A 20,035-nucleotide genomic window follows, 5' to 3' on the forward strand; every position below is an offset into this window, starting at 1 on the left:
TTCTTTAATAGAGGTAAGTAGTTCAATGAATACAGATCTTCCAAATTATCCGATATGAATATTCCCAGGTATCTCTTTGGGGATGTGTTGTATATCTGCCTAAATTCTTGAATTAAAGTGTCCATGGTGCAGTTGGCTAAAATAATTTCTGTTTTGTTAACATTAATCTTGTAGCCCCCTAATCTTTGGAAGTCAGATTTTTTTTTTTTATTTTCAATTGACTTGCGGGTTTAGAATATAAAAAAAGGGCAATATCATCCGCATACAATTTTATATTTGTCATACTAGCTACTGGGGCTGTGTCGGACCTTATGTCCCTGATCACGATTGCCAAAGGTTCAATAAATAACGCAAATAAAATTGGCGACAGGGGGCATCCTTGACGGGTGCCTCTAGTGACCCGATACATCCCAATGTTAGTATTATTAATGATAATCTGTGCCCTAGAATTCATATAAAGTTGTTTTAAAAGAGAAATTAAAACAATTGGGAAATTAAAACTGTGCAAAATAGCAAAAAGGCAGTCCCATGACACTAGATTGAAGGCTTTTTCTGCATCTAAAAGCCAAATTTGAGCCTTCATCTTGTTAATCTAGTGCATCTTGTTAATCTAGTGCCTCCAATAAAAATTTGGTATTTGAATCAAGATGCCTACCTGCAATAAAACCACAATGATCATGGGCTACTAGAGATCCTACTATTTTGTTCAATCGGTTTGCTAAAAGTTTTGTAAACATTTTATAATCCGTATTGAAGAGACTTATGGGTCTATAAGAATTTATGTTTTCCTTGTCCTTTCCTTTTTTTAAAATGCTGACCACCACAGCTGAGTGAAAAGAGTCCAGAGGGGGCCCTCCTTTAAGTAAATGGTTAACTAAAAGCAGTATTTCTTTACGCAGGGTTCCTCAAATTTTTTTAAAAATTCAATAGGAAGACCATCCTCACCATTAGCCTTACTGTTGGGGAGGGAGGCAATCACCTCATCTAATTCTAACATTGTTAAGTCCTCTGTGAGGAATTTCTTGCCCCCATCATCTAATTTAGGTATTGCAAGTAGCTCTAAAAACTCCCCAATGGAATCAGATGTAGCCCCTTCAGTTGATTGGTAAACTCCCTCATAATGTTTCAAAAACAGCTCACCAATGGAGGTGGTGGTCTTAGCATGTAATTTAGTGATAGGGTCAATCAGTTGATCTATCCTATTTGGACCTGCTTTTCTTTGGCTTGCCAGGCCAAGAGCTTCCCTGTGTATTCACTCTCCTCATATATCCTTTGGGCATACAGATTGCTAGTAGTCTCGCCTAAATTATAGTAGAAGTCCTTCATCCTGGACTTTGCCTCAGTCAACTTTTGCCCAGAAAGCGTAGATCTAACCCTGTAATGTTCTTGGGTTGCCTCAGTGAGTTCGATTTGTAGATTGGCTTTCTCCTCCTTTCTTGCCTTCTGCTTTGGCATTTCTTTATATGTAATTAGCCCTCGCAGGGTAGCCTTAAATGCATCCCAAGTCGTGTTTAATGGGGCAGTACCTCTATTCTGCACAAAGAACTGCTCAATATTTCCTTCAACATCTATACACCATTGTTGGTCTAGGAGGTTCAATTTATTAAAAAACCATCTTCTTAAAGGCCTTGCATCTTGTAATCTCAATTTTACCTCCATATAGAGTGCCGCGTGATCCGAGAAAGCATTTGGTAGGTGGACATAATAATGTGGCTCTAAAACATGGGAACTTAAAAAAAATCTAGTCTAGATGCAGAATTGTACTTAGCTGAATAACATGAATATTCTCGTTTGAGGGGATTGGAGACACGCCAATAATCAATAACATCGAGGTCGAATGTACAGCTTTGAATGGCCATAGCGACTTGAGGTTTGTTTTGGCGGCGATCTTTTTTGGAAGAGTCCAATAAAGGGTTTTGTAGAAGATTAAAATCTCCCCCCCATATTATAGGCCCAGGAAGTCCTGTTATAGCATTCTTTAACTGTAAAATTGGTAGTGGGTCGTCAAGAATAGGTGCATAGATTGTTGCAAAGATTATGTTTGCGTTTCTTAATTTACCATGTGCAACTGCCCATCTACCTCTGGGGTCTGTTAGTGTCCCTTCCAGACTAAAGCCTACATGTCGTCCAATTAAAATACAAACTCCTCGCTGTGCCAGTCCAGCTGTTGACGATATCTTGTGGCCAACCCAGCTCTTGAAAATTTTATCTGACTCAGCCTGAACTCTATGGTGAGTCTCTTGTAAATAGATAACGTCTGGAGTAAGATTTTTTAGCCAACACTCAATAGCATTTTTTTTTCGAACATTGTTAAGACCATTTGCATTGAAAGAAATAAACTTCAACATACTATTTGTTCTTTAAAGTATTAAAAGCATCTATCAAGAACAACCAGTAATAAATCAATATATTCACGGAAGTCTTAAACCTCAGCATGTGCAAAAAAAGCAAGAAGCAATAAGCAGCATATACATAAACTGGCAGCAATTGATCATACATAATCGTATTTAATCAAAAAAGAGCTACAGCACATTATTTGTTCTGGATCTCTCCCTGTGCAAAATACGCAGAAGAGCAGCACAAGTCTAAAGTAGAGGTAAGAAAGCCCCAAAAAGATCAACATTACAATATTCTGAACCTCTCTTTGTGCAAATACGCAAATGTGCACTAGCAGCGAAAGATGTTGGACTGAACCTCCCCTTGTGCAAATACGCAGATAAACAATGTTAAACCTCATCATGTGCAGATGTATGTTAAGCAGCATAGGTATATGAAAGCAGCAAATTGTCAATGAAAAACAGCAGCAGCATTTTTATGCGAAAGGGCAGACGAGTACGTAACCAGCGCAGTAGTGCAATTGCAGCAACACATGTAGTTCTAAGCCTCACCTTGTGCAAATATACAAATAAGCAGCGCAATTGAATAATAGCAGCAAAGCAAAGAAGAGAAGAGTGAAAGCATATAACTTGGTCTTTAAAGTGACAAGTGCAGAATAATGAAATTAAAAGCCCCGTTAAGTATAACATTGTCCGTACCATCGCTGTGTTGAAACAAATAAATCTTCAATATATGAACTCTCTTTTTCCCCCCTGCGACACCCCCTTTACCTCCCTTCCCTCCCCCCCTAGAGTGGACGGTAACCCCCCGTGTCCCACTTCCGTCCTTCTCTGATATTTCTTCTTTTGGGATGCCATTTCATTGCATCCTTGTGTGCTTCCTGTCTCCACCGTGTGTCCGCCATTCAAGAAGTTGAAAACTCAGCTGCGAATTTATGGACTATGGGCAGATGCCGCCGACATATCAGAGAAAATCCGAAAGTTATGCACCCCCTCCACGTTGAATGATTGAATGATCTCTTGGAAAATGCAGTATTTAGAATTTTCTCTTTCACCCTAAAGTCTGAAAAATTGAGCAAACTTTTACGGGGATATTTCAAGTTCTTAGGTTTATACGCAGGGACTCTGTGCGCTCTTGTGATCGTTAGATCGCCCTGGAGCTCAGGTATGGCTTTTTTCAAGAGGGACTCTGACCATTTAAATACGTCCTTCTCTTCCAGCCCCTCGGGTATGCCTACTAGCCATAGGTTGGACCTCCTATTGTAGTTTTCAAGGTCCTCCATTTTTTCCGCTAGTTGAGCTTTCTCTTTGTTAGACTCTGAAAGAACTTTCTGCATTGCCATTAAGGAGTCCTCTAAAGTCGAAATCCGAGCTTCAGCTTCGGAGACTCTCAAGGGAAGACTGCAGAGGCACTCCTCCATTTTCGCGAGCCTACTATGCAGCTGGGATATTTCCTGAGCCTGGGAGTTCTTAAAATCTCTTAGCTCCTGAAGAATGGTTCCAAGCATGTCTTCAATACCATTCACTTTTGTGGCATTCGGAAGGGAGAACAAACCGTCCTCTTGGGAGACCTGAGATGCTTGTAGACTAAGGTCTTGTCCGGAAGCTTTCGTTGTTTGGTTGTGGCTCGGGCTAGTGATCAGCTAAGCAGGTGGTTGTGGTTGAGGGAGGGACTGAGAGAGGGCGGCACAGAGGGGGGCCATGGTTGATGTAGATTGTGCAGCTGGAATTGCATCTTCTGAGCCTACTGCCGCCCCTTGCACTGTCGCTGGGTCTCAGGCGTTATGAGGCTATTTATATTCCCTCCGGTGTTAGAGACATCTCGTTCCGGCATGCCATTTCCCCCCTCTTGGTTGGTCTCATCCGGCGCGGGGGTACTCGACAATTGCCCCTGTTGGAGAAGGGGTTTAGAAAATAGAGGGTATTGCTTAGGGGTTGATTGACTCTCAGAGCCCTTAGTTATAGGTGTTTTATCAGCCTTGACCCCTTTGTCCACCACTTTATCCACTTGGCCTGTCTCCACTCCCTTGTCCTTCCTGACTGCCTCTCCCTTCTCACCAACAGCCAGCATACTTTATTCTGCTGATAGTTCCGACATAGAAAAACTCTCTCTGCCCCCATCCTCCGCGCCCTCCTCCAAGTCGTCATCGATATCGAGATCTTCTTCAACTTGCTTTCTCAAGACATTATATTTATTTTTTCTGCATGACTCAGCAGCAGTTTCATTTGGGTTTTTTTTCAGGGCATTTCTTATTGTGTTTTCCTTCTATTTTTTCTCTCTCCCTTGGCCGCCGGTGGAGATCTAATTACCGCTGGAGATTTCAATAACTCCCTTCCCAATTCCGGCTTAGCCTGCTTGGCCTTTGTTCTCCCTGCCATAATTAAAGGGAAGATCTTAATCTTCTGAGCCTCAGGCCGTTTTACCTCTGTCCGTCGCTCTGCCCTCCCCTTTGTATGAGAACCCTGCCCCAAACAACTCCGAGGCCCCAAAAGTTCCAAAAGAGGGGGAGGGGGTGTCGGTAATGAGGCTCTACTCTGCAGCGAGGGTCAGCGAAGGTCAGCGTGTAGCATTTCGCCCGCCCGCAGTTCTGCTGCGTGCTGAACAGGAGCAGGTGGAACCAAAGGTTTGAGCAAAATAAGTACCTCAGCACTCCAGCGCTCCGGGGTCCTTTGTAGAGATATTGCGAATGAGTATCATTTGTGTTATTTTAGATCTGTGTATCCTTTGTAGAGTTCTTGGAAATTTATTTTATTTTGGGTTCATTTTGGATGAATGTATCCTTGTAGAGATCTTGTGAATGAGTTTCATGTGGGTTAATTCTAGATATGTGTATACTTTGTAGAGGTCTTGTGAATGAGTTTCATTTGGGTTAATTTTAGATAGATGTATCCTTGTAGAGACCTTGCAAATGAGTTTCATTTGGGTTAAATTGAGATATATGTATTCTTTGTAGATACATGTATCCTTTGTGGAGAACATGCAAATGAGTTTTAATTGGATTCATTTTAGGTATGTGTTTACTTTGTAGACTTCTTGTGAATGAGTTTCATTTGGGATGACTTTAGAAACGTGTATCCTTTGTGGAGATCTTGCGAATGAGTTTCAATTAGATTCATTTTAGATATGTGTTTACTTTGTAGACTTCTTGTGAATGAGTTTTTTTTGGGATGACGTTAGATACGTGTATCCATTGTGGAGATCTTGCGAATGAGTTTCAATTGGATTTATTTTAGGTATGTGTTTACTTTGTAGACTTCTTGTGAATGAGTTTAATTTTCCTTCATTTTAGATCTGTGTATCCTTTGTAGAGATCTTGCGAATGAGTTTCATTTGTGTTAATTTTTGATCTGTGTAGCCTTTGTAGAGATTTTTCAAATGAGTTTCATTTGTGTTCAATTTGGATCTGTATATCTTTTAAAGAGTACTTGCGAATGAGTTTTACTTGGATTAGTTTTAGAGAAGTGTATCCTTTGTGGAGTTCTTGTAAATAAGTTCGTACTTAGATACATGTATCTCGCAAATGACTTTCATTTGAATTAAGTTTAGATATGTGTACCCTTTGTAGAGAACTTGTAAATGAGTTTAATTTGGGTTAATTTTAGGTATGTGAATCCTTTGTAGAGATATTGTGAATGAGTTTATTCTGTGTTCATTGTAGAAAAGTTTATCTTTTGTACGGATCTTGTGAATGAGTTTTTTTATTTGGGTTCATTATAGATCCGTATATCCTCCATGGAGATCTTGTGAACGAGTTTCACTTGGGTTCATTTTATTTTGTATTTATTTATTTACGAAGTTTTATATAGCGCTGGCCTGACCCGGGGGTATCGGAGCACTTTACATAAGATACAATGCAGATAATCACATAGATCAATAATAGTGAGGTCGGCGGCGGAGAGATCTGCTTCGATGTCTTGCAGACATAGGACCTGTTTCCGGTCTCCGACTGCTCGTAATGGTTCCCGAGGAACAAGGCTTTGAGTTGACTCTTGAATTTTACAAAGGAGGGGATAGTTCTGATGTGGGGGGGAATGGAGTTCCAGATTTTGAGCGCACGCCCTGCAAAGGATCGAGCTGCAGTTTTTTGTTTTCGAGTCTTCAGTGGGATGAGTAGAAGAGAGTTCGAGCTTCTGAGGTTTCTGGCCTGACCAGCTTTTTTTAGTTTAGCCGCCAAATATTCGGGTTAGCCCGTGTGCAAGGCTTTGTGAGTGAGACAGGCTGTTCTGAAACTAGCCCTCATTGCCACTGGGAGCCACATGAGTTCTCTGAGTGCAGGAGAGATGTGGTTGAATTTCTTGATTCTGGTGATCATTTTGGCTGCCGCATTGAGCGTTGTTTTGAGTGGAGCAAGATGTGATTTTGCTATTCCTGAGAGGACTGCATTTCCGTAGTCCAGTCTTGATAATACCGATGTTTTGGTGGCCTGTTTGAGATCATTGGGCCGGATGAAAGGTTTTATTTTGTTCAGTAGTTTTAGGTTAAGGCAGGCGCTTTTAGCTGAGTTCTTGATGTGTATGGTCATGTTGAGTTTTGGGTCTAGCGTGATGCCTAGAGATTTGACTGAGCCGGCCAGGGTGAGGTTGCCTTTGAGCGCATCAATAGCTTGTAGCCATTCAACAATTTGGGGGTTCTCCCCTTTGTTCAAGATGAGGAGTACTTCAGTTTTGTCAGGATTTAGTTTAAGGTGGTTACTTGACAGCCACTGTTGGAAATCTCTCAGTACGTCATTGAGTCGTTGAATTTCCCTTATGGAGGCGGTTTCTAAGTAGATCTGAGTATCATCTGCATAAAGATGGACGCGAATGTTGGCTTTTTTAAGTAGTTTGGTGAGGGGTTCCATGTAGATGTTGAAAAGTTACGGAGAGGGCACTGAGCGTTGGGAGACACCCTTATTGACTGGATGCAGGTCGGACGTAAAGTTCTTGATTTTGATTTTTTGGGTGCAGTTGTGTAGGAAAGAGGAGAACCATTGGAGGACCACCTCACCAAAACCGGCTCTTTCTTGGAGAGTTCTAATGAATAGTTTGTGGCCTACCATGTCGAATGCTGCCAATAGGTCAAGGAGAATGAGAAGGTAGCATTGGCCAGAGTTGAGTAAATTGTGGATGTCGTCGATGATGTTGAGGATCGCGGTTTCCGTGCTGCAGCCTTTTCTGAAGCCAGACTGATGGACGTCGAGGAGTTCGATATTGTCCAAGTGTTGGGTTAGTTGTTGGAGTACGCATCTTTCTAGGGTTTTGGACAGAAGAGAGAGGTTAAGGGACTGGTCTAAAGTTATTTAGATCCTCTGTGTCAAGGCTGGGTTTTTTCAACAGAGGCGTGTATTGCCCAACTTTAAGGGAATCTGGTACAACTCCATTTTTCATGGAGCTGTTTATGATCATGCACCAGAGCGGTGCAAGTGAGAGCTTCAGCTTTTTGGTCAGTTGGGTTGGGATGGGGTCTAGGATATGAGATGAGGGTTTGGGGGTGGAGATGAGATTGATTATCCTGATTTCCTGCATGGAGCAGAAGATTAGTCAGGGTGTGGTAGAGGGAGTGGGGGCAAAGTCATCTACCTCGGACAAGCTGTTCTTTGTGAGGGGGGTGATGTTGTCTAGTGAGAGTTCAATCTTAGTGATCTTGTTGTTAAAGAAGTTGGCGAAGTTGTTGTAAAGTTCTTTGGATGCCTGTATTGAAGAAGTAGCTGGGTTGGAGGTTTGTTGCCTGATGATGTTGTATAGCTCTTTGGGCCTGTTTTTTGCGGTATCCAGCGCGGCACGAAAGAATGAGGATTCTTTGTTCTTGACATGGTTGTTATTCTTCCTGCGAGCTGTTCTGAGTTGTTCTCGGAGAGTGTTTGTAGGATTGTTCCTCCAATCTCTTTCTGTGGCTCTTAGTTCTCTCCTTTCGGAGTTGATGTCATTGTTAAACCAAGATCTGGACGGAATGGCTCTGCTTTTTTTAGCTTCAGGGTGGCTACTTGGTCAAGCATGGTCTCCAAATTTGAGTTGTAGAGTGAGGTGAGTTCCGTTGTGGTGAGGTGGTCGTTGGCGCTGGGAAGGAGCGAGCTTATCCTTTCTTCTGTAGCGGCCATGGGAATCTGGGAGAGGTTTTGGGCCCATTTGGGAGGGTCTTGCGTGGGTGGCTGAGAAAGAATTTTTTGGTTAATGTGGAGTAGGATCAAGTGATGGTCCGACCAGTCCACGGGGAGAATGTGGTTGATTGTAATTGAGTCTTGTTGAGCAATAATGGCATCTAAGGTTGCTCCTTTATAGTGCGATGCCCCTGAGCAGTGTTGGGATAAGTTGTTGTCATGGAGAAGGTTGGATAGCATTTGAATTAATGGGTTGTCTGTTTCATTCCAACATAGGTCGCCAAGAATTAGATTGTGAGTGTCCCTTAGTGTGCAGTGGGCAATCAGGTCAGCCAAGTGTTCCCCGAATGCGGTGGTGTTCCCTGGTGGGTGATAGAGAAGGTGGCAGAGTAATGATCCATTATCCTTAGTTTTGATATTGACGGTAAGACATTCAAAGGAGCTGTACTTACAAGCATCCATTTCCATGATGGCGATGTTGTCCTTATGAATGATAGCTACACCTCCCCCTCATTGATCTTTGCTGCCTTTGTTAATAATGGTAAAACCCGGGGACACAAGCATATCAAAGCATGGAGTGGAGAGATCATTGAGCCAAGTCTCCGTGATGAACGCAATGTCTATGTCCTACGAGAGGATGGCTTCTGCTAGTTCAGTTGCATGCATTGAGGCAGATCTGCAGTTAATGAGAATGCAGTTTGTGAAAAGCTCTAGATAAATGTATCCTTTGTGGAGTTCTTGTAAATGAGTTTCATTTTAGATAAATGTATATTGCGAATGACTTTCATTTGAATCCATTCTAGATATGTGTAATCTCTGTAGGAATCTTGCAAATGGGTTTCATTTTGATTCCTTTTTGGATATATGTTTCCTTTGTAGATATCTCGTGAATGAGTTTAATTTGGGTTAATTTTAGATTGTTGTACCCTATGTAGCGCTCCTGTGAATGAAATTTATTTGTGTTTATTTTAAATGTGTCTGTCCTTTGTCGAGATCTTGCAAATTAGTTTTATTTGGGTTTATATTAGATACGTGTATTTTTTGTAGAGATCTTGCAAATTAGTTTAATTTGTCTTAATTTTAAATCTGTGTATTCTTTGTAGAGATCTTGCAAATGAGTTTCATTTGGTTTAATTTTAGGTGTGTGTATACTTTGCAGATACATGTATGCTTTGTAGCAATCTTGTGATTGAGTTTCTTTTGGGTTAATTTTAGATCACTGTATCCTTTGTAGAAATGTTGTGAATGAGTTTCTTTTGGGTTAATTTTAGGTATGAATACCGTTTGCAAATACATGCATTATTTGTAGATATCTTGCAAATTAGTTACATTTTGGGGGACTTAAGGTACATGTATCCTTTGTGGGGATCTTGCGAATGAGTTTAGTTTGTGTTCATTTTAGACACACATATCCTTTGTAGAGCTCTTGCGAATCAGTTTAATTTGATTTTATTTTAGATACACGCATCCTTTGTCGAGTTCTTGTGAATGAGTTTCATTTGGGTTAACTTTAGATATTTGTATCCTTGACGAATACTCCTGTCTTCGAGTCTATCAACATCCCCACCACATTTCTCTGTGTATGCCTGGTCTGCAGCAGGACAGAGTCAATGAACACTTCTGTTAGTCATGTGCCTCCTCTCTCTGACTTGTTCCAAACACAGCTGATTAAAAGAGCTCTGCCTTCCTTTAGACCTAGTCAGAAAGAGGCGCCTTTCTCTCTTCTTCATAGCCCCCTCACTTTCCCCAGGCAGCCCTTTACACAGCAGTAGTGAATGTGCAGAAACCACTAGGTAAACAGTCAGTGCCTGCTACCTACTACCCCAGTGACCATGTATGCCACAATCGGATTCCAACTCTTGCCACACAAATTTGGCATGGCATGCCCTGGTCTCATACACTGGAAATTCTCAGCGAAGATCCAGGCAACTACCTCAATCGCCTTATAATGACTGGACTATTCCAGTCAATAGCTAGTGCCAAGGAATTGTAATCATGTGACAGCTCCGAAGTTTTCACAACACAGCAGTGAGTGAGACAACTTCTGCAGTAACACAATGAATCCACATGTTTGCGGTTCTGAAGGCCCTTCACAGGCTCCCTGTTGCAAGATCTACTTTCAGAATTTTGTAGATTACACACCAGACCGTAAATGGAGCAGTAAGGGTCCATTGTGGTAGAAATACTACTGGCTAAGCACCACAATAAGCCCAAAAATACCTGTATAGCTCTGTGCTTCATTACTACATAATGTGCGCTCTGCAATCCAGATCTACATCATATGGAATACACATCATCTACAAACTAAAAATTGCATGGATGTCTTTTCATTCAAATCAGGAAAGTAGAGGCTACCAATAAACTACTTGTCAGACTAAAGAACATCATTAAGCTGTTTTCAACTAAGAAAATCTATCCCACATGTAATGGTTTGAGGCTTGCTACAAACGACCTGACAAGTAAATTAAGAACTGCCCAACAACTGTAGCATCCATACACCTAAGCTACCATCTACCCAACAACTGGAGTATCAAACACCTGAACTACCATCTGTCGGACAAAAGGGGTATCCATACACCTAAACTACCATCTGCTTGACAACTGGAGTATCCATACAACTACACTTCCATCTGCAAGACAACTAGAGTACCCATATAACAACTGCAGTATCCATACACCTAAACTACCATCTGCCCAACAACTGGAGTATCCATACACCTGAACTTACATCTGCCAGACAATTTGGAGTATCCATACACCTAAACTACCATCTGCCCAACAACTGGAGTATCAATACAACTAAACTATCATCTGCCGACAACTGGATTATCCAGACACCTAAAATACCATCTTCCCAATAAGTGGAGTATCCATACACCTGAACTACCATCTGCTAGACAATTTGGAGTATCCATACACCTGAACTACCATCTGCCCGACAACTGAAGTATCCATACACCTAAACTACCATCTGCCCAACAACTGGAGTATCCATACACCTGAACTACCATCTGTCCAACAACTGGTGTATCCATACACCTAAACTACCATCTGCCAGACAATTTGGAGTATCCATGCACCTAAACGACCATCTCCTAGACAACTGGGGTATCCATACACCTAAACTACCATCTACCCAACAACTGGAGTATTCATACAACTAGACTCCCATCCACCCAGTTACTGGAGTATCCGTACACCTGAACTACCATCTGCCAGACAATTTGGAGTATCCATGCACCTAAACTACCATCTCCTCAACAACTGGAGTATCCATACACCTAACCTACCATCTGCCTGACAATTTGGAGTATCTATACAAAATAAACTACCATCTGCCTGACAGCTTGAGTTTCCATACACCCAAACTACCATCTGCCTGACAACTGGAATATAAATACACCTAAACTACCATCTGCCTGACAACTAGAGTATACATACACCTGAACTACCATCTGCCTGACAGCGTGAGTATCAATACACCTAAACTACCATCTGCCTGACAACTGGAATATAAATACACCTAAACTACCATCTGCCTGACAACTAGAGTATACAGACACCTGAACTACCATCTGCCCGACAACTGGAGTATATTTACACCTGAGCAACCATCTGCCAGGCAATTTGCAGTATCCATACACCTAAACTACCATCTGCCCATCAAGTGGAGTATCCATACACCTAATCTACCATCTGCCTGACAACTAGAGTATACATACACCTGAACTATCATCTGCCTGACAGCTTAATTATCCATACACCTAAACTACCATCTGCCTGACAGCTTGAGTATACATACACCTGAACTACCATCTGCCTGACAGCGTGAGTATCAATACACCTAAACTACCATCTGCCTGACAACTAGAGTATACATACACCTGAACTACCATCTGCCTGACAGCGTGAGTATCAATACACCTAAACTACCATCTGCCTGACAACTGGAATATAAATACACCTAAACTACCATCTGCCTGACAACTAGAGTATACATACACCTGAACTACCATCTGCCCGACAACTGGAGTATATTTACACCTGAGCAACCATCTGCCAGGCAATTTGCACTATCCATACACCTAAACTACCATCTGCCCATCAAGTGGAGTATCCATACACCTAATCTACCATCTGCCTGACAACTAGAGTATACATACACCTGAACTATCATCTGCCTGACAGCTTAATTATCCATACACCTAAACTACTATCTGCCTGACAAGTGACAACTGGAGTATCCATACATCTGAACTACCATCTGCCAGACAATTTGGAGTATCCATACACCTAAACTACCATCTGCCCAACAACTGGAGCATCCATACTCCTACACTACCATCTGCCGACAACTGGATTATCCATACACCTAAACTACAATATGCCCAACAACTGGAGTATCCATCTACCTGAACTACCATCTGCTAGACAATTTGGAGTATCCATACACCTAAACTACCATATGCCGACCCTGGAGTATCCTTACACCTAAACTATCATCTGCCCAACAACTGGACTATCCATAAACCTAAACTACCATCTGCCTGACAATTTAGAGTATCCATGCACCTAAACTACCATCTGCTAGACAACTGGAGTATCCATACACCTGAACTACCATCTGCCAGACAATTTGGAGTATCCAAACCTCAATCAGGATCGACAACTCGAGTATTCATACACCTAAACTACCATCTGCCTGACAATGTGGAGTATCCATGCACCTAAACTACCATCTGCTAGACAACTGGAGTATCCATATACCTAACCTACCATCTGCCCAACAACTGGAGTATCCATACACCTAAACTGCCATCTGCCTGACAATTTGGAGTATCCATGCACCTAAACTACCATCTGCTAGACAAGTGGAGTATCCATACACCTGAACTACCATCTGCCCAACAACTGGAGTTTCCATACACCTAAACTACAATCTGCCCGACCACTAGAGTATCTATACACCTGAAGTACCATCTGCCGACAACTGGAGTATCCATACACCTGAACTACCATCTGCCTGACAATTTGGAGTATCCATGCACCTAAACTACCATCTTCCCAACAACTGGAGTATCCATACACCTAAACTACCACCTACCTGACCACTTGAGTATCCATACACCTAAACTGCCATCTGATTGACAGCTTGAGTATCCATGCACCTAAACTACCATCTTCCTGACAACTGGAGTATCCACACACCTGAACTTCCATCTGCCAGACAATTTGGAGTATCCATACACCTAAACTACCATCTGCCCAGTTTCAATGCTTTATTCGGTTTGTAAATTACAACCATATAAGCAGTCATTAAAATACAATACTATTGTAATCTGTTCATAGTAGGTTCACAAAAGTTACATAACAACCTGAAGTGTGCTCTCTTCAATAAAGTTGTACAGCAATTGAAATAGGCCAGGAGTCTTCACTCTTTGAGAAGATTTATTGCAGGCAACAGGATACACAGGTTTACAAGTGTAGAGGGCTCAAGGTGGGAGCTCCAACTGCCTGTGAAGCAATTCCAGTCCCTGGCCCTAACATTCTAAATAAGTAATACGTGGAATACCTTGACAAGTACAAAGTAACATTCCAACAATTGTATGTAAAATAAGTGCTCTGAGATATAATGCATAGACACCACATATCTCCCTCTTTTTAACAAAAATGGAAAGTTGCACATTTAACAAAACAGAGAACAAGATGCTTACTGAACGTACCTACTAGGAATCCTCCTAACTCTTGAACTCCTTCTGACATCAGGAAAATGCTGCCCAATATTTACAACTGGATTATCAACAGAATTGATTCTGGTCAAGCGACCAAAATTCCACCACTCACCATTCTCTAATTTTGCACTGTTACCTTTAATTGTGACTATACATACAGGATCCCTGAATTTTGATTTACCTTTTTGTAGCATAAGAGGATCCTTGATACGAACCAGATCACCAACAACAAATTTGACTTCTTTCTTGGAAACAGGCATGATGAGTTTATTACATCTGCTAAGACTGGCTTCATCACTACGATTTTTAGCAATGAAAGAATTCTTTGTGACATCACATTTATTATCCAGGCAATTCAATTTCCAAAACGGATTGAGCGTAGATACCACTTTCCTCCCTCTCATCAATTCAAAAGGAACACAACCAGATACAGAGTGAGGAGTGGTCCTATATGCCCATACCACATCTCTGATAGCAAACTCACAATCTACTTTTGCTTTGATGGCACTCTGAATACATTCAACAAGAACCCTGTTGAATCTTTCAACTTTGCCGTTTCCCTGAGTATAAATACAAAAGAGTGCGTAAATGTTTGATACCCATCTTTGTCAAAAAATCTTGCATGAGTTATGAAGTAAATTGAACTCCATTATCTGTAAGTAATTCCTCAGGTGTGCCCGCTGCTGAATACATCTTGAAGAAATCGAATAACAGATTTGGTATTTGGCTCAGAAAAACCTCTGACCTCCACCCACCTGGATAAGTGATCAATTAGAACTATGAAATATTTCATACAATTGGGTAATACATTAAATGGTCCAAGAAAATCTACTGCAACCATTTGCCATACTCTGTTGGGAGAAATTGAAGGTTTGGGAGATGGAGAATATGTAACTAAATGCTTGTCACTGTATAAACATTGTGTACAATTATTAACAAGTGCTTCCACATCTCGATCAACAGACGGCCACCAAAAATCATTACGTACTCTGCGCTTGGTGGCAGTCATACCCAAATGACCTGAATGCCCAGTTTCTAAACTTCTTTGTCGAAAACAAAATGGAGGAATCAATTTGCCTTCTCTGACTAAAAGTTTGCCTTCAAGAGATAACTCATTTGCAACCTTACAAAATGGTTGCAACTCAGGTTCAATAGATCTTTCCTTAGGCCAACCTTTAACCACAAACTCCACAACTTGTTTAAGTAGTGAATCACTTTCCAATGCTTTACACCGTTCTACCATGTCAGGACAAATTACGGTGTCATCAATGCTAGCAATGATACATTCTTCAATATCTTCTTCAGATTCATTAGACGTATCCTTGTGCACAGGATGTCTGGACAAGAAGTCAGCTTTGATATTCTTTCCTCCAGCTATGTATTGTACAGTAAAATAGAATTCTAAAAGCTTGGTGGATAACCTAGCTAACCTAGCTGTTGCCTTTTTGATTTTGTTGCCAGAGAGTATATCAACTAATGGCTTGTGATCGGTCCTCAAACAACATTTTCTTCCCCACAAGTATGGTTTGAATTTCTCAATTCCCCATACATAAGCAAGCAACTCTTTCTCAATAACTGAGTATCTCAGTTCAACGTCTTTCATTCGTCTTGATGCAAAACTAATTGTGAGCTCATTATTGCCTGCCATTTGTGATAACACAGCACCCATGCCATAAGAGCTGGCATCCACAGTAACAAATGTATCTCGCCCAGAAAGAATACTCTCTTTGATGCATTGAAAATGGTCTTGACAAGTGGCTGTCCATATAAAATCTGAATTTTTCTTTAAAAGACTTCTGAAACATTCAGTGAGATTTGCATAATTCTTTATGAACTTGGAATCGAATTCACAAAGCCCAATGAACGAACAAAGCTGATCTTTGTCAATTGGGTGAGACGCATTGACAATGCCATCCACAATACTAGGTTTAGGTTTGAAACCATCTTTGGAAAGAACGTGTCCGAAATACTCAATTTCATTTACTGAAAAGATGCATTTGTCTTCTCTGACTGTAACATAATTGTCTTGTAATACGGTAAGTACATTTACAAGTACGACATTGTGTTCCTCTTTTGAAACAGTGTGCACCAAGATATCATCTTCAAATACAACTACGTTAGAAATATCTTTAAAGATATTGGTCGTAACTTTCTGAAAAACAGATGCAGCTGACGCCAAACCAAATGGCATCCTGCGGAACTGGAATGTACCATCAGGTGTAACAAAAGCTGTGAAATGCCTTGAAGACTCGTCCAGTTCCACCTGATGATACGCAGATCGTAAGTCCAGCTTGGAAAACCACCTGGATTGGCCAACTGCAGTGATAAGGTCCTCAATACGGGGTAAAGGAAAATTTTCCACCCAAATTGCGTTGTTGATGGTGCGCAAGTTAATACATAAGCGAAGTTCGCCATTTTTCTCTTTGGCCAAAACAATTGGAGAAAGCCACAGAGTAGCATTAACTTTCTCTATGATACCATCTGTCTGCATGTTATTTAACACAGAAGAAAGTTCATTTCTAACACAGTGAGGTACATTGCGTAGCCTATGCTTGACTGATTGCACACCTTCTTTAACCTTAATTGTGTGGCGAACATTTTTAATCAAACCAATTTTGTCTGAGAATACATTTTTAAATTTCTCTTTCCAGGCTGTATGGTCAGATACTGAATTGGTAAGAGAAACCGGATGTTTATGACCAGGTTTGATGATCATCCCAAATTCTGCTTGATGCCACCAACCTAGTACATTAATACCTTTGTACGCCACATAAATCTTACCATGAATGGTCTTAGTTTCAAAAGTGATATTACCACAAAAATATCCGGCTAAATCAATTCTGCTGCCTTCAAATACTGTAGTGATAGCATCAGGGGGCAATAATACCTTATGTGCCTAGCTTTGTTTATACTTGTCAATAGAAATGATAGTGATTCTTGCCCCAGAATCTATGAGTAGCGGAATGTTGACATTATCAATAAAAATCTGAACCAAGGGATCTAAAATTGTGTTATCAGAATGTACATTGTTAATGTCAATACAATCTACAGCTAACATTAATTCTTCAAGTTTGTTTTCTACAACATCAGTATCAACATCAGAGTCTTGAACAAATCTAACAGGATGACGATTGCCTCCTCTACAAACATTGCCAAAATGACCCATTTTCTTGCATTTCCAGCACTCTTGTGCAACAGCTGGACAATTTTTAAAACTTGATACATGAGAATTCAAACCACACCTAAAACATTGTATTTTACCGCGACCAAAAGATGTAGCTCTGAAACTTCTGAAATTGGAAAAAGGACCTCTGGGTTTGTTTGCTACATTATCAGTTGTGTGTGTCGGCTTTGTTGAAAGCGCACCAAGTGTGGTTGTAGGCGAAGGTTGAGTTTGTTAAATTTTAGAATCACTTTCAGAAGTTTCAATGCTTTTCACAATATATAGCTTCATCCAATGAGGGATTCTTACAAGATAAAAGTCTTTGTTGAATTTTCTTCGAATAACATCTAGAAACTAGTTGATCTGTAATTATGTGAAGTGAAGTGATCAAAATCGCAATAACTAGCCATAACTTTTAGTGCTGTAATATAAATGTCAATAGACTCATTGGGACCCTGGTTGCGAGTAAAGAATTTGTGACGGTGTACCACTAAATTGACTTTTCCCTCAAAATAAATAGTTAATTTTTTAACTGCAAGTTGATATTCATCAAGGTCACCTAAATATTGGCCCAAATATACAGGTAAGTGGTCAAAAACATTTTGCCCTTCAACACCTAAATACTAATACAAAAGACTGCGTTTTCTTTCTGGTTTGAATTTTAAACCATCAATGGCACCAATATAAGCTTCAAAAGATCTAAACCAAAGATGCCATTTTAACGGTGGTTCCCCAGGATCCTGTAGAAACAGGGCAGGAGGAGTAACAGTTTGCATAATGTGAACAGAAAAGTAAGAAAATAATGTTGAAAATACACTAGCAGTGAGGACAATGAAATAATGCAGCAGTACCTGGAAATGAAAATATTAACTAAATGTCAATAATAGAAATAAACATTGAAATTGAAATAAAGTTTGTTGTTGGAGATTATTCTTGAAACAGAACAAAGCAAAAAAAAATAATGTTGCATTAACACATGAGAATATATATATATATATATATATATATATATATATATATATATATATATATATATATATTCACTGAAAAAACCATAGGTTATAGACCATATATAGTTAGGAATTAGCATTTACAAAACCTTGAAAATTCACTGAAAAAACCATAGGTTATAGACCATATATAGTTAGGAATTAGCATTTAAAAAACCTTATTTTACTCACACAAAACCATTGAAATTCCATATATAGTTAGTTGCACTAACTATATATCGCGCACCCGCAATCCACTGCTGATCATGTCACATATTACATCATTCATGACATGGTCAGTGACATCACTGATGACATCACTGATGACATCTCAAATGACATCACTGATGAGATCACTGATGACGTCATCCAGTGACTGTATAATTCTGTAAAGTTAAAATATGTCTTACATATTGAAGAATGAATGGATGTATAAGTGTCTTGATGAAGGATTTAGTAGGGGCATGGCTGACTGTATGAGTGACTGATTAAATGTGTCTCACTGAGTGCATGGGTTAGTGACTAAACTGTCTTAATTTGTGCATCATTATGTCTGTTGTTCTGTAAACTGCTGCATGTGTTGATCATTAGCTATATGATTAACTGTATGGGTTATTGATTGGTTGCCCAAGCATTTGTATGGGAGACTGAGTGTGTGTGTGGGTGGCTGGGAGGTGTATGACTCTCTGCATAGATGTGTGAGCAGTTGATTGACTGGATGTATGGGTTCAAAAGTGCATGTGGAAACAGCTGTATGGGCGGTTGACTGTGTGCATGAGTGTATTGGTGAGTGAATGGATATCTCAGTGCTACATGTCAAAGTAAGTACATATGTAAAACACAGTACATGTGAGAGTTACCATATATAAATAACTGTGCATAAGAGCCAGTGAATGTGTGAGTGGCTGTATGGATCATTGTGAACTTGTATCCAGGATTGTATAAGTGAGTAAATATGTTTTAGTATATGTTTGAATAAGTAAGGTGTGTATAACTGTATAGTTGAGGAAATGGAGGTGTGATTGATTCTTTGCATGACTGACTAAGTGTCTGAGTAACTCCATGGATGAGTGACAGTCTATGAGTGTCTGTTTACACTGAGTGTATCTAAGGTTATATTAGAGTCTGAAGAGGTTTATCGTATTATCACATGAATGATGTCATCAGTGATGTGATCAGTAATGTCAAATGAGATGTCATCAGTGATGTCATCAGTGATGTCATTTGAGATGTCATCAGTGATGTCATCAGTGATGTCATTTGAGATGTCATCAGTGATCTCATCAGTGATGTCATTTGAGATGTCATCAGTGATGTCATCAGTGATGTCACTGACCATGTCATGAATGATGTAATATGTGACATGATCAGCAGTGGATTGCGGGTGCGCGATATATAGTTAGTGCAACTAACTATATATGGAATTTCAATGGTTTTGTGTGAGTAAAATAAGGTTTTTTAAATGCTAATTCCTAACTATATATGGTCTATAACCTATGGTTTTTTCAGTGAATTTTCAAGGTTTTGTAAATGCTAATTCCTAACTATATATGGTCTATAACCTATGGTTTTTTCAGTGAATTTTCAAGGTTTTGTAAATGCTAATTCCTAACTATATATGGTCCATAACCTATGGTTTTTTCTGTGAATTTCATTGGTTTTTTAACAGCTAATATCTGTAGCTGTAAAATGTATTCTTCTTTAAATCCAAAAATATATTTTATATGTTTATGAATAA

At 40.1% G+C, this 20,035-nt stretch overlaps 1 protein-coding gene across 1 annotated transcript in view; it reads left to right on the top strand.

The window, feature by feature from the left end:
* LOC144770904 (sulfotransferase 6B1-like) overlaps nt 1-20,035 on the top strand; it is a 366,913-nt gene that overhangs the window by 198,863 nt on the left and 148,015 nt on the right. The window lies entirely within an intron of this gene.

The sequence above is a fragment of the Lissotriton helveticus genome, chromosome 7 (genome assembly GCF_964261635.1).
Source record: "Lissotriton helveticus chromosome 7, aLisHel1.1, whole genome shotgun sequence".
Lineage (NCBI taxonomy): Eukaryota > Metazoa > Chordata > Amphibia > Caudata > Salamandridae > Lissotriton > Lissotriton helveticus.